Genomic DNA, 11,918 nt, shown 5'->3' on the forward strand with positions numbered 1-11,918 from the left:
TGACTACTTCACCAAATGGGTCGAAGCCGTCGTAGTACCTGCCAAGACCACGGCGGCCGTGAGAAAAAAGTGATTTGGGAGAACGTTATAACTCGATTTGGATTGCCCCAAGTCATGGTGTTTGACCACGGCCGAGAGTTTTGGAGTGACATGGTTATGAACTGGTTAGAAGAGCTCGACATCAAATTCGCATACTCCTCCGTCTGCCACCCTCAGAGCAATGGGCAGGCGGAAGCAGCCAATAAGACGATATTGAACGGATTAAAAAAGAAGGTTGAAGATCTAAAAGGAAGGTGGGTTGATGAACTACCCGGCGTCCTGTGGTCACTTCGAACCACGGAAAAAGAAGCAACGGGATACAGTCCATTCCACCTGGTCTATGGGTCTGAAGTCGTCCTGCCAATTGAAGTATCGGTGCCGACATTTAGAACACAGACCTTCGACCCAGCCGAAAATGAGGAAGGCCTGAGAGCCTCCCTAGACCTGGTCGAAGAAAGCCGAGACACGGCACGGCTCAACTTGGCAGTATATCAGAACCGAATGAGAAGGGCATACAACCGTAGGGTCCACAAAAGAGACTTAAGAGTAGGAGATCTAGTCCTAAGAAAGTCAGCCGCAACCAACAAAGGAAACATCCATGGTAAAATGACGGCCAACTGGGAAGGACCCTACAAAGTGGTTGAAGAAATGAGGCCGGGTACATACCGGCTGACAGACATGGAGGGTGTTTTTCTAATGAGCCATTGGAACACGGACAATCTAAGGAAATATTTCATATAGCGGCGGAGGTGTCCAAAACCATTGTGGGCACCCCAACGCATGATTATACCTTATAAATGCGATCCAAGTTTTCCATCAAAATACTCGTCCCCTCCATAGTCATGCCAGAATAGACGCCGCAAATTAAGCCGGGCAGTCACTACAGACATGTTCACAACGGTGGTTGGGATAGCAAATCTGACCGCCTCGGCTAAGACCGTGCGCGTAAGAGGAAGCGACCAACATGCCAACATGCACAAAAGCGTATATAGATACGTAGAGCAGTCGAAACGCGACTTGCCGACAACAAGTTGTTACTCGCCACAACGACCAGCTTGCTTAGGAACGTATAAGCACTGTTGAAACGCAAATCGGACGCCTCGGCCAGACCGAGAGTGAAAGAGGAAGCGATCAACACGTCTACAGATACGAACACCTCGGCCGTTACCCCGAAGAATGACGGGGACACAACGACTGATACGTAACATGTTCACAACGGTGGTTGGGATAGCAAATCTGACCGCCTCGGCTAAGACCGTGCGCATAAGAGGAAGCGACCAACATGCCAACATGTTTAAAAAAAAAACGTTAAGTACAGTTGAGATACGCATTCTAGCTGCCTCAGCCAAGCCGAGGGTAAAAGCAAAAAGAAAAGAGCGCTCAACTATTAACGTACGAAGACAACTCAGAAAAGAATGAGATAAAGACCTCGGCCAAGCCGGAGGCAAAAAAAACAAACTCTTATTTAAACGTTTTCAGGTAGCACAAGAAAGAAGACGACGGCCGTCCCCACAAGGGGTAGCCTAAACTCAACCTACCAAAGTTGTACAAAAAAGAAAAAGGTACAGCAAAAGGTTACAGACATGAGAGTCGAAAGCGCCAAAAGAGATGGCAGGGAGGAAAGGCTCAATAGTTGGCCCCCGAACAGCTGAAGCTATCCGAAGGGCCAGGTGAGTCTGGTGACGACCGCCCGTCTCCCTATGCTTGTTGCTGCTCTCTATCAGCAGCAGCGACATCATTTTCGGTGGCCGGCCCAGAAGAAGGCTTGGCAGCTTCACGTGCCCTTGCCCTTTCAGCCTCATCTCTGGCCTCCTTCACCTTTACATCATGGGCCGCCCTGGCCTCAGCTTCCTGAGCAGCCTTCGCCGCCTCCGCCTTCTCCGCAGCTGCCTTCTCCGCAGCATCGGCCATCTCATCCAAAAGTCGGTCAAAATCTTGCCACGGGAAGGAGCCCTCAGGCACGAGCTTCTTGATTGCCTCCCTGGCAGCTTCTTCGGCCTGGTCCCGGTACTGGGCACACATGTTAGGGATGACCTCAGTTTGGAGCATCTCAATGTCCTCCTCCCTTTGGCCGAGGACAGCCTTTGTGCCGTTGTGCGCCTTTACCTCAGTTGAATGCAGAGACTTCCATTCTTCCCTCTTAAGAACCGCAGCGTCGAAAGCACCCCGAAGTTTGGCTTTCTCCTCCAGCAGCTTAGCGGCATCAGACTCGGCCTTAGCTCTCTCAGCCAAGAGCGCCTTCTCAGCATCCTCCCTAAGCCTCTGCTCATCGAGGAGGTCCAGCTTCGCCTTCCCGGCCACCTTCTTAGCGGCGGTGAGCTCGAGCCTAAGCCGTTCAAGCTCGGGAGCGGATTGAGCCACGGCTTCTCCTGCTATATAATATGAGCACCGGCCAGCTCGTTCCACTTCGCCAGCCTCTTGCACAACCTCGTGCCTTCCGCCACAAGCTGGGCAGGGGAAGCCTTCTGGGATGAAGTGTCAACGGTGACATTTTGATCACCAACCTGCACAGGTTTCTTCCCCACTTGCTGTTCAGTGAGAGCGACGGCCGACAACGGCTGATCTACAAAAAATTCAGATAGAGCATCCATGTCAACAGTCATTGACACATCAGAGAGCCTATCATCGGGAATGCCTAAAGAACCACCTAAGTCCGAGCCATGGGTTAGATCCGTACCAGTCTGGACCTTCTTAAATGAAGGGCCGACTGAGTCCTTCTTCTCCCCTGCCTCAGTGGCGGTGGTAGCAGGCATTGGTTCTTTTCTCTTCTTCGAAGGAGGAGGACCCTTCGCAACGGTGACCTCCTCGTCCTCAACATCAATGACCACCTGCTGCTTTTGGATCACAGGGATAGAAGACTGAGCCGGAACTGACGCCGTCGCCGCCATCGACGCCGTCTTTCGAGTCCGGCGCAGCACGCTACCAGCAACCTTCGCCTGAGCCGCCGTAACATCCAGTTTCTTCAACTGCTGGTCCATAAGTTCGTTGGGGGCCGGTCTGCGATCACGCGAATCAGCCTTAGGATGCAGCTCAACAACGTTCCCGTCCTTGTCAAGCCCCAACTTCTTCAGGATCTCCTCAGACAGATCCGGGCCAAAACGGTCTGCAAAAGAACCAACGCAAGAGGTAAACGAAAGAAGTAAAACCAAAGCTCAAGTACAGAAACATAAAAAGCAAAGATGGGCCTCACAACGACCCCACTCACCCTGGTTGAGGGCCGGTATGAGGCCGACGCGGCAGAGCGGCACGTCCTGGAGAATGATCTGCGTCGGGGGCATCCATCCCTTCGGCGTGCCATCCTTCTCAGCCTCAAACAGCCTCATTGCCCGCTTCTCGTCCTCCTGAAGATAGACCTTCGCGGCGTCCATCTTAATTTTATTACGGGAGACGTATTTTTCATACTCTCCCCTATTTTCGCACCGCAAATAGACGCGGCTCTGGAATGACCGGGGCAGTGGGTAATCCTCCGGCACCTCGACGTACACCCACCGCCCCTTCCAGTCCTTACAAGACGACAACTTGGAAACGGTAAAGAAACCCGGCTCCGTCTGCAAGCTTTACCACCTCGTGCCACCCTGGGTGAATTGCCGCAGATGATGAAGCCGACGGAATAGGTTCACCGTTGGAACCTCCCCTCTGAACAAACAAACCCATACAAAGCTCACAATCGTCCTAATGGCCAACGGATGCAGTTGCGCCACAGCAACGTTCATAGCTTTGATTATGGCAGCAACGTGTACATTCAGAGGAAACCGGAGCCCATACTCCAGGTGTCTGATGTACACGCCGATATGGCCCTCCGGAGGGCAACAAACAGCCTGACCATCCTCTGGAATAACAATTTTATACCCCCTGCCGAAGGAGTAATGATCTTCAAAAAAGTCAGGGCCGGAGCAACTAGCGAACTTGTTCGACCAAGTACGATCAGGACTGATCGAGCAGGCGTCACCGTGGTCCAAGAATTTCGGCCTCTTCGAACCAGATGGGGTCGCCTCATCATCATTATCATCATCAACATCTTCATCAGAAAAATCCTCGAGATACTCCTCATCCACTTCAGGAGAAGGAGACCTGGGACCCCCAGACCTTATCGGGGTGGCAGCCAATGCCTCCTCTTCATCAGGACGCAACGATTCGCCCCCCGGCGCAGAAGTACCGGGCCCAGCATTAGCAGAAGACATAATAACAACAAAAACTTGACAAATAAAAGTTGAAAAACTTGTTAGTTTACCTTGGAAAAGTGTTACGCCGAGTAACGCTTCGAAAACTAGAAAGAAGTTCCTTCGAAAAGTTAAGAGAGGAATTTTTTTTTTTGAGAAGATGAATTTTTGGAAGGCCAAAATGAGGGAGTAACTGCCCTATTTATAGGGCAAAGCCCACTCAATCCGACGAATCAGAGCAAAGCCCACTCAATCCGACGAATCAGAGCAAAGCCCATGAAGCGTCAACCAATCAACACCGAGACACGTGTGAAGCATGCAGCCATGGAATGTCAATCGACAAACAGTTACCAAACTTCTCCAACACGCTCCTTGACAGAATGCCAATCGACGTATCTTCTCCAAAAACGCTCCTTGGTATCTACTTGCCAAACGGCCCGCTGATTCGACCAAGCTTGGCAGCACCGGCTGGGGGCAATCAAAAGCACACGGCACTCTCAACCTCGGTCTCAGCCAACACAATTTTCTTTTCCACATTTGATGTCCATTACACATCCATGTGGAGGGGGGATAGTATGATACGGCCTAAGCAGAACCAAGCCGAGGAAGAAGAAACCGATGTAGAATTTTAACATGCGCAGAACATACGCTCAACACACATCGAAGCCCATACCACGGCATAGACTACGCTGGGGGCAAATTGATGGGGCATATTCTGCACCCGCTGACCGAGTCAACATATTGACCAAGGTCAAAGACATCCACAACAAGTCAACATATTAGACAGCCTAACCGATGCAGCCTATCGGCCTGTCACTTGGGTCCCGGCTAGGACAACTAGCCAGCCGGGATACACATCCGCGTACTCATATCCAAGACCCCTCGGCCGGCCTGCCATGGGTCCATCGGCCGAGGGTATAACGGTCTTTCCACCTGCTAGCCACTTGGCCACTACGTGACAAAAGGTGAAAGTCTATAAATACTCCTCAACCCTCATTGAGGAAAGAACCCGAAAAGATAACTAAAACCACTCATAATCTGGTATAAGCTCCCTTATCTCTCTACAATATACTTTGCCAAGTACACACAACTTAATCCCTTTAAGTTTACTGACTTGAGCGTCGGAGTGAGTACGCTCGGTGCCAAGCCGAGCCTTCAGTTTGTTCATTGTTTCAGGAGAGGCCGAAAGGAAGAGTCAAGCAAAGTCATCATTCAATAAGCTCACGTGGTAACAACACTGCTCCGTAATCACACCCGGAACAGTATCATTTCATTAACATGTTTCTACAAATTACATGAAATTTGGATTTTACGATGTCATTATATAAAAATATATTTTAACATATTTACTAGGTAATCGGATCGTAGGATCGTAAGATCGTAGAATCATATTATGATTCTACCTCTAGAAAAATTCAAATAAATAGGATCGTAAGATTCTACAAACATGATAGAATCGTAGGATCCGGGATCGGTCAAGCATTTTTGGATCGTAAAATCGTAGAATCATAGGATCGAATCGGGATTCTGATAACAATGTTTACGAGTACATTAAAAATATCTTATAATTTTTGCAAATACGTAGCCAACGATATTTAGCGCGTAAAGCACGCGTTGACAAACGTGAAAAAGGAAAGTGTTAGAGTGAAGCTGAATGGAAGAAGTACAAGGCACCCGAAAATAAAGCCGATTCCGGAAATCTAATCGAAAATATTTGAATTTAACTTCGAACTAAATTGTATCGAATCCAAGTATGCCCGAACGATATGTGAACCTAAAATACAGCTAAACTAACACTAAGTGTGTGTTTGAATAGCAAAAGTGTAGGGAAGGGGAGGGGAGAGGCAGAGGCGGTTCTAGGATTTGATGGAAGGGGGTGCGTAAAATTTTTTAACAATGAAAATATCGAGTTATATGAAAAAAAAATACTCGCTCTTATTCGCTATAATGTTCACTCTTTTCCGAAACGGATTATTCAAGTAATGTTCCATTTTCCTTTTTTTGGTAACTTTTACTCTTATTTTATTCATCCCTCTCTCCTATTACCAAACCCCACACAACTCTTTTACTCCTATTTTATTACAAGGATAGAACCCATGGCCTCTAACTAAGAAATAATCTTAATAACCACTAGACCCACATAACTAATGTGCTCCTTTACTAAAGAATATTGTAATTATTTTTCGGGAAAAGGGGTGCAGATGAACCCCCTGCACCCCCGCCAAAAACGCCACTGGGGAGGGGCAGGGGGATGGGGGGAAGGGAAAGAGAGGTTAGGGAAGGAGAGGGGGAATGGGAAATTGGGAAGTGGATGTTTGGATACACTTTCCCTCCAAATCTTGCCTATGGTGGAGGAATTTTGATTTGCCTTAAAGGAGGGAAAATGGATTCCTCCAAATCTTTCCCCCTCCATTTCCCTCTACCCTTATTTCCTATGTAAATAAGAGATTTTGAATCTCCTACTCTCCCTCTCTCTTTTTCCTCAAAATCTCTTAATCCAAACATACCCTAACTAAACAAAGTTGAATGAATTATTACACTTGAACTAGTTTTTGAACCCGTGCAATGCACGGGTGGCAACAGAAAGTATTATTAAAAGTAAAAACTTAAGTATTTTTTTTATTTAGTAAATTACTAAATTTTAGAAAATTTTGTTTGTCTATCCTTACATTTTTGATAAGTTTGTGTTGCTTAATTTTATTCGAAGTATGATACATTTTTTTTTCCTCGACCGTTTAACATATGAGAGGTGAAATTTGTAAAGTGGATATAAAATTATTGTAGATTTCAAAACCTATTTATTTACGCAATATACATTTAATTTTTTTTTCTGAGAATAATATACATTTAATTTTACTCATTGTTGTACGCTTTTTATCATATTACCGCTCTTATTTGTTGTTCTCTGAATTCTCTACCTTCTCTCTTCTTTCCTCTCCCGCCTACCATATCCTGGACTTCTCGAAGCAGCGTTCACCATCGCAGATCAATTACCTCGAGACTCACAAACAATAGACCCTCCATCACAGTGGTAACCGCACCCAACATACCTCAGACCACGACTTCCCACAACTAACCACTCCCTGCAATCCATATCATACGTCCTTCAACTATCCTACCCCTTTTACCTCCACCATCCCCTACACCCCCCCACCGTCATTCTAGCATAACCATATTGTCGGACCCACCCCGTGAGCGACCCCTAACCCTTCCCGTAACCCTAAGCGACTCCACACCCCCATCATTACTCACCCGTCGCGACCCCTCTTTGATCAGGATCACCCTTCGATCAGGATCACCCATTAATTCGCCTTTCAAGTCGCCAAATAATAATCTTTTTGATTACTTTTCTTTTGTTTATTGAGGCATATTAACATTTGCCCCTTAACATTGCAAATCATTTTGTCCGTGATTAAAATGGATAAAGTATATTTTCCATAACACCTTATTTACTCATTACCTTTTAATATGTTATGCATTAGTTGTTAGATATTTTTTTAAAATTAAATCACTCCAACTTATATAAATTGAAAATAATACGAAGTATCCACATATTGGTTTTTTTTGATAATTTTATATTATCTATTGATCATGATTTGATATATATTATGAAATTACTGTAGAAATTTTAGGTGATTTATATTTATTTTTAAATAAAATTTTAAATATGTCAATTTCTCATGCTTATGACAGTTGATACTACATTTGACTTAAAGAGAATATTTACATTTTTATTATTTTGTGAGGAGTATTTAATATCAAAGGTAAACAATTTTTTTGGTACATGAAGGTAATTAATTGTGGTTCACTATTACCAATTGTCTAAATTTTTCGACCCTCTCACGGTTAGTTTCCACTATCATCTCTTCTACCCCCATATTATCAATCTATGATAGGCGATTATTTTGAGCGCATTGCTTTGCGTAATTCGTTTACATATCTATAATTTGTCGTAGCCATTAATTTGTTTACCACTACTTACAGAACCTCCATTTTGGTCGATGTTATGCATGTCAATTTCACGTATTCTTTTAAGGTAATTTCATCCTATTACAGCTACAGCATTCAAAACTTGTCATATCACCTTTGTAATTTTCACATCTTTAATGGACTATAGTACAACTAACCTAATTGTTTAAAATAGGTGTCTTTTCCTCTAGCTACAGTTTCATGATCATCTGTCTTGAAAACAAATTCTAGGCCGATAAAGACCTTAATCTCTTCATGTATGTAATCCTTCACGCCATTTTACTAACCATCGTGTAAGAATTAGAATGTATAATAACGTATTTAAAACCTCAATTTTAATAGTATATTGAAAAAGTATGTTACATGTTCTTGTTTGCCAAGAATTCCGATCATGATCAATTCAACCTCCTTGGAAATATGAGGCTTAAACAAAGTGTGATCGAGGCGCGTTGAAAGTTTGAAACCGCCACAAAGTTTACCTGGAATATACATAAGAATAACATCTAACGTTAAAAAAATTGCATTTTAGCATTTGTAACTTCCATATTTACAAAGATAAATATTATCCTTATAATAAGCTACACCATCATCATGTTTAACAACTCTTTTGAAGGGTTTTTGCTTGATGCGGTGGATATAATATCAGTTGGCCTTTGTGTTAATATTTGTCATTCCAGCAAGTGTCACACAATCCCACCCTTTAATATGTACAGGTAAATATGATACGTTAATGTTGTATATCAACGAAGCAGCAAATCTAAACAAAATTTTATAATTCTTTAAAAAGAAGAAGAGTTATATGGACTATGGAGTATAAACTTACGAAGTACTCGTACCTGTTAACAATTGACAACTTCAGAAATAGTCTTGAATAAGTCCGGCTTGATAAGGTCGTTGTCTCGCTTGATATCTGAGTTATCCTTACGAAGTCAGATGCTTCTGTCAAAGGCGCGGTTTCTAAGATACAAAACACATGAAAATGAAAATCAAAACTTGTGAAATAGGGGATTATAATAATATATTTTATGCGAAAATCTTCAACCTCGGGATATCAGAGTTTATAATGATTCGGACAGCATATGTTGTATGTAGTTGTGCAAATTCTCACTTCACCTATTATAAAAATTTTAAAAAAAAATGTTTCACTTTATTGACCAAGTTATTTAGAGACTGAATATAAATAATGTGTATAATCAGAATTATTTTGGCGGAGATTTTAGCATGTAGATATTCTGTTATTGGGATGTATATGGCAAGGTTTGGGTTAAACTGAAAAAAATATTCTATCAATGATTTTCTCCTATTTTTTAAATGATTTTATATGAGAAAGGATTGTTTTAAATCAAATTTTAAAAACGGAACTATAATTATGTGAGTGGAAAAATAATATGTGATTGATTCTTTCCCATTAAAATAGTCAACATTTTAGTTAGAGGACTACTATAATCATTGTTAATTCTATAAGACGTAAATAATTAATGAATGATTTGAATAAAATTGGAAAGTTTGATTTTTGTATTAAATGCATTGAATTGGTGGAAGGCCTTTCAAATATGGCAATCGTATATACGTTTAACAAATTTAACGTTTCAGTTATTATGGGAAAGTAGATTAAAATGAAAATTTAAAACTGAAAATACATGCTTATGACATGTGGCAGAAGCCATCTGCTGATGACACGTGGCAGATGGTTTCTGCTTTAATATAATATATGATGGATAACTATAATGTATATCAACTCAATTTGTAAAACCCAACTTAAGAAAGTTATGACCCTACTGAACTTAATTGGATGGATATTGACCTGGACAGATCAACAAACTGACACGAAATAGTACAAATCATTTAAACAGGCCAACCATAATGAGTCCGACTGATTCAAACCAAAACTAAAGTCAATGCGAATATATCTAAACCAATTTAATTACTCAAAATCTAAGATTGAACTGAATAACCTGTTTGCTATATACTCCCTCCTATTCATTCATTTTGTCCCCCTTCTATTTTGCACAAGAATTAAGAAAATGATTTTGGACCACACAAAACACTCTATTCCACTCTACCCCACATGTAATTAAATTTGGACCACACAAAAATTATCAAAAAAGGAAAGAGGGACAAAAATCCGACTAGCTTCGATAAGGAAAGAGGGACAAAATGAATGAATAGGAGGGAGTATGTCCCTCGTATAATCCAATAACAATGGTCATTTACAAATTAAAACCGTCTTAAATGTAATACCGGTTCGAAAATATATCCATGACTCCACGTAACTAAATAATGCTTGCTAGTACTACTAAGTTGACAAATGAGTTGTTATTAGATCTATTTCACGCTTACAACCGTCTTAGATAAGAAATCATTCTACGGAGTATTCCCTTGTACCCGTGAATAATTTACATTTGCTTTATTTGTGAGGAAGAAATATAGAAAATGTAAATTATTTACTGAAACGAGGCATGGGCTAGGTGTTTATGAGTTCTAAACGAATATGGAAAAGTAACAATCTTTTTTGAGTTAATAAAAGTGTTTTTCCTAGTGTTATTCTGAATCTTTAAGGCAACTTCCAATTAATTTCAATCATAATCTTACTAGTTTTCAAAGATGACAATTAACCTCTATATATACAAACTAATTTCATCTCATATTATTGCAACCGTCTCTCCCAAGTTTTACTATTAATAATATGGCTACCTTAAGAGAAACCGTTATGGAAATTCATAAGCTCAAGATGTCCGGCTTATATATCCCGCTCAAATACTGTGAAAAAAACGGCAACAACCTCGCCATTAACGTTAATTTCGTACTCAAAAATAAAACCCGTCTCATACTTTCAAATTCGAATGAAGAAGTTATACATGAATTTATGGAAGCAATACCCCAAACCATATCGCAGGATATTAAGTGGGTTAAAGAAAAAGGGTTATCAACACAAGATATGCGTAATAAACTTTACGAGATAGGCGTTACAAGGCGAGAAATTATGGACCTAGCGATAAAAAAAGTCGAATACTTCGTGGACAAAATAGTTAAGATACATGAATCATGCTCGGATGAACCTAATTGGCATTTAGACAGGTTAAAACTGAAGCTATTACTACCGATTTATCGGGTCTATGTGTATCAAGGTGTATTAATTGAACGAGGGCCGAAACCAGCTGATGCATTGGCAGTAAGAGACTTGAAGAGGATAAGAGTCGAGAAGTCGATGATTGATGCTGATGAACAATGTTCGGTTTGTTTCGAACCGTTTGTTGAACAAGAACAACTTATTGTGTTGCCTTGTGAACATGATTTTCATGAAGATTGTGTTACGCAGTGGCTGAAGATTAGTAATATGTGTCCACTTTGCCGTTTCGAATTGCCGTCTGCTCAAGAAATTGGAAGTACTAGTTGTGATCAATAACTTTTTATTAGAACATTCGTAGTTATAATTTATTAGATTGTATATATATCGCCATATTAATTGAGGAAAAGTAATGAATCGATTAATTAAAGAATTTTTGTTACGATTCTGTATTGTTTCAATAAGGTTATTGATGGGGCATATTCTGCACCGCTGACCAAAGTCAACATATTGAGCAAGGTCAAAGATATCCACAGCAAAGTCAACAACTTTAGATGACCCAACCGATGAAGCTCATCGACTGTCACCCAGTCTCGGCTAGACAACTAGCCAGCCGGGACACACATCCGCGTACTCATATCCAAGACCCTCGGCGAGCCTACCACAGGTCCATCGGCCAAGGG

General features: G+C 41.8%; 1 long non-coding RNA gene across 1 annotated transcript; it reads right to left on the reverse strand.

Annotated features, from left to right (window-relative positions):
* Positions 1-8,615: 8,615 nt before the first annotated feature.
* On the reverse strand, positions 8,616-9,596 carry LOC141628410 (uncharacterized). The gene is made up of 3 exons (XR_012537130.1): positions 9,211-9,596; positions 9,005-9,125; positions 8,616-8,647 (listed from the first exon to the last, which is right to left on the reverse strand). It is a non-coding gene; the product is annotated as an uncharacterized LOC141628410 (long non-coding RNA).
* Positions 9,597-11,918: the final 2,322 nt, after the last annotated feature.

This window comes from Silene latifolia, chromosome 2 (genome assembly GCF_048544455.1).
Source record: "Silene latifolia isolate original U9 population chromosome 2, ASM4854445v1, whole genome shotgun sequence".
Taxonomy (NCBI): Eukaryota; Viridiplantae; Streptophyta; class Magnoliopsida; order Caryophyllales; family Caryophyllaceae; genus Silene; species Silene latifolia.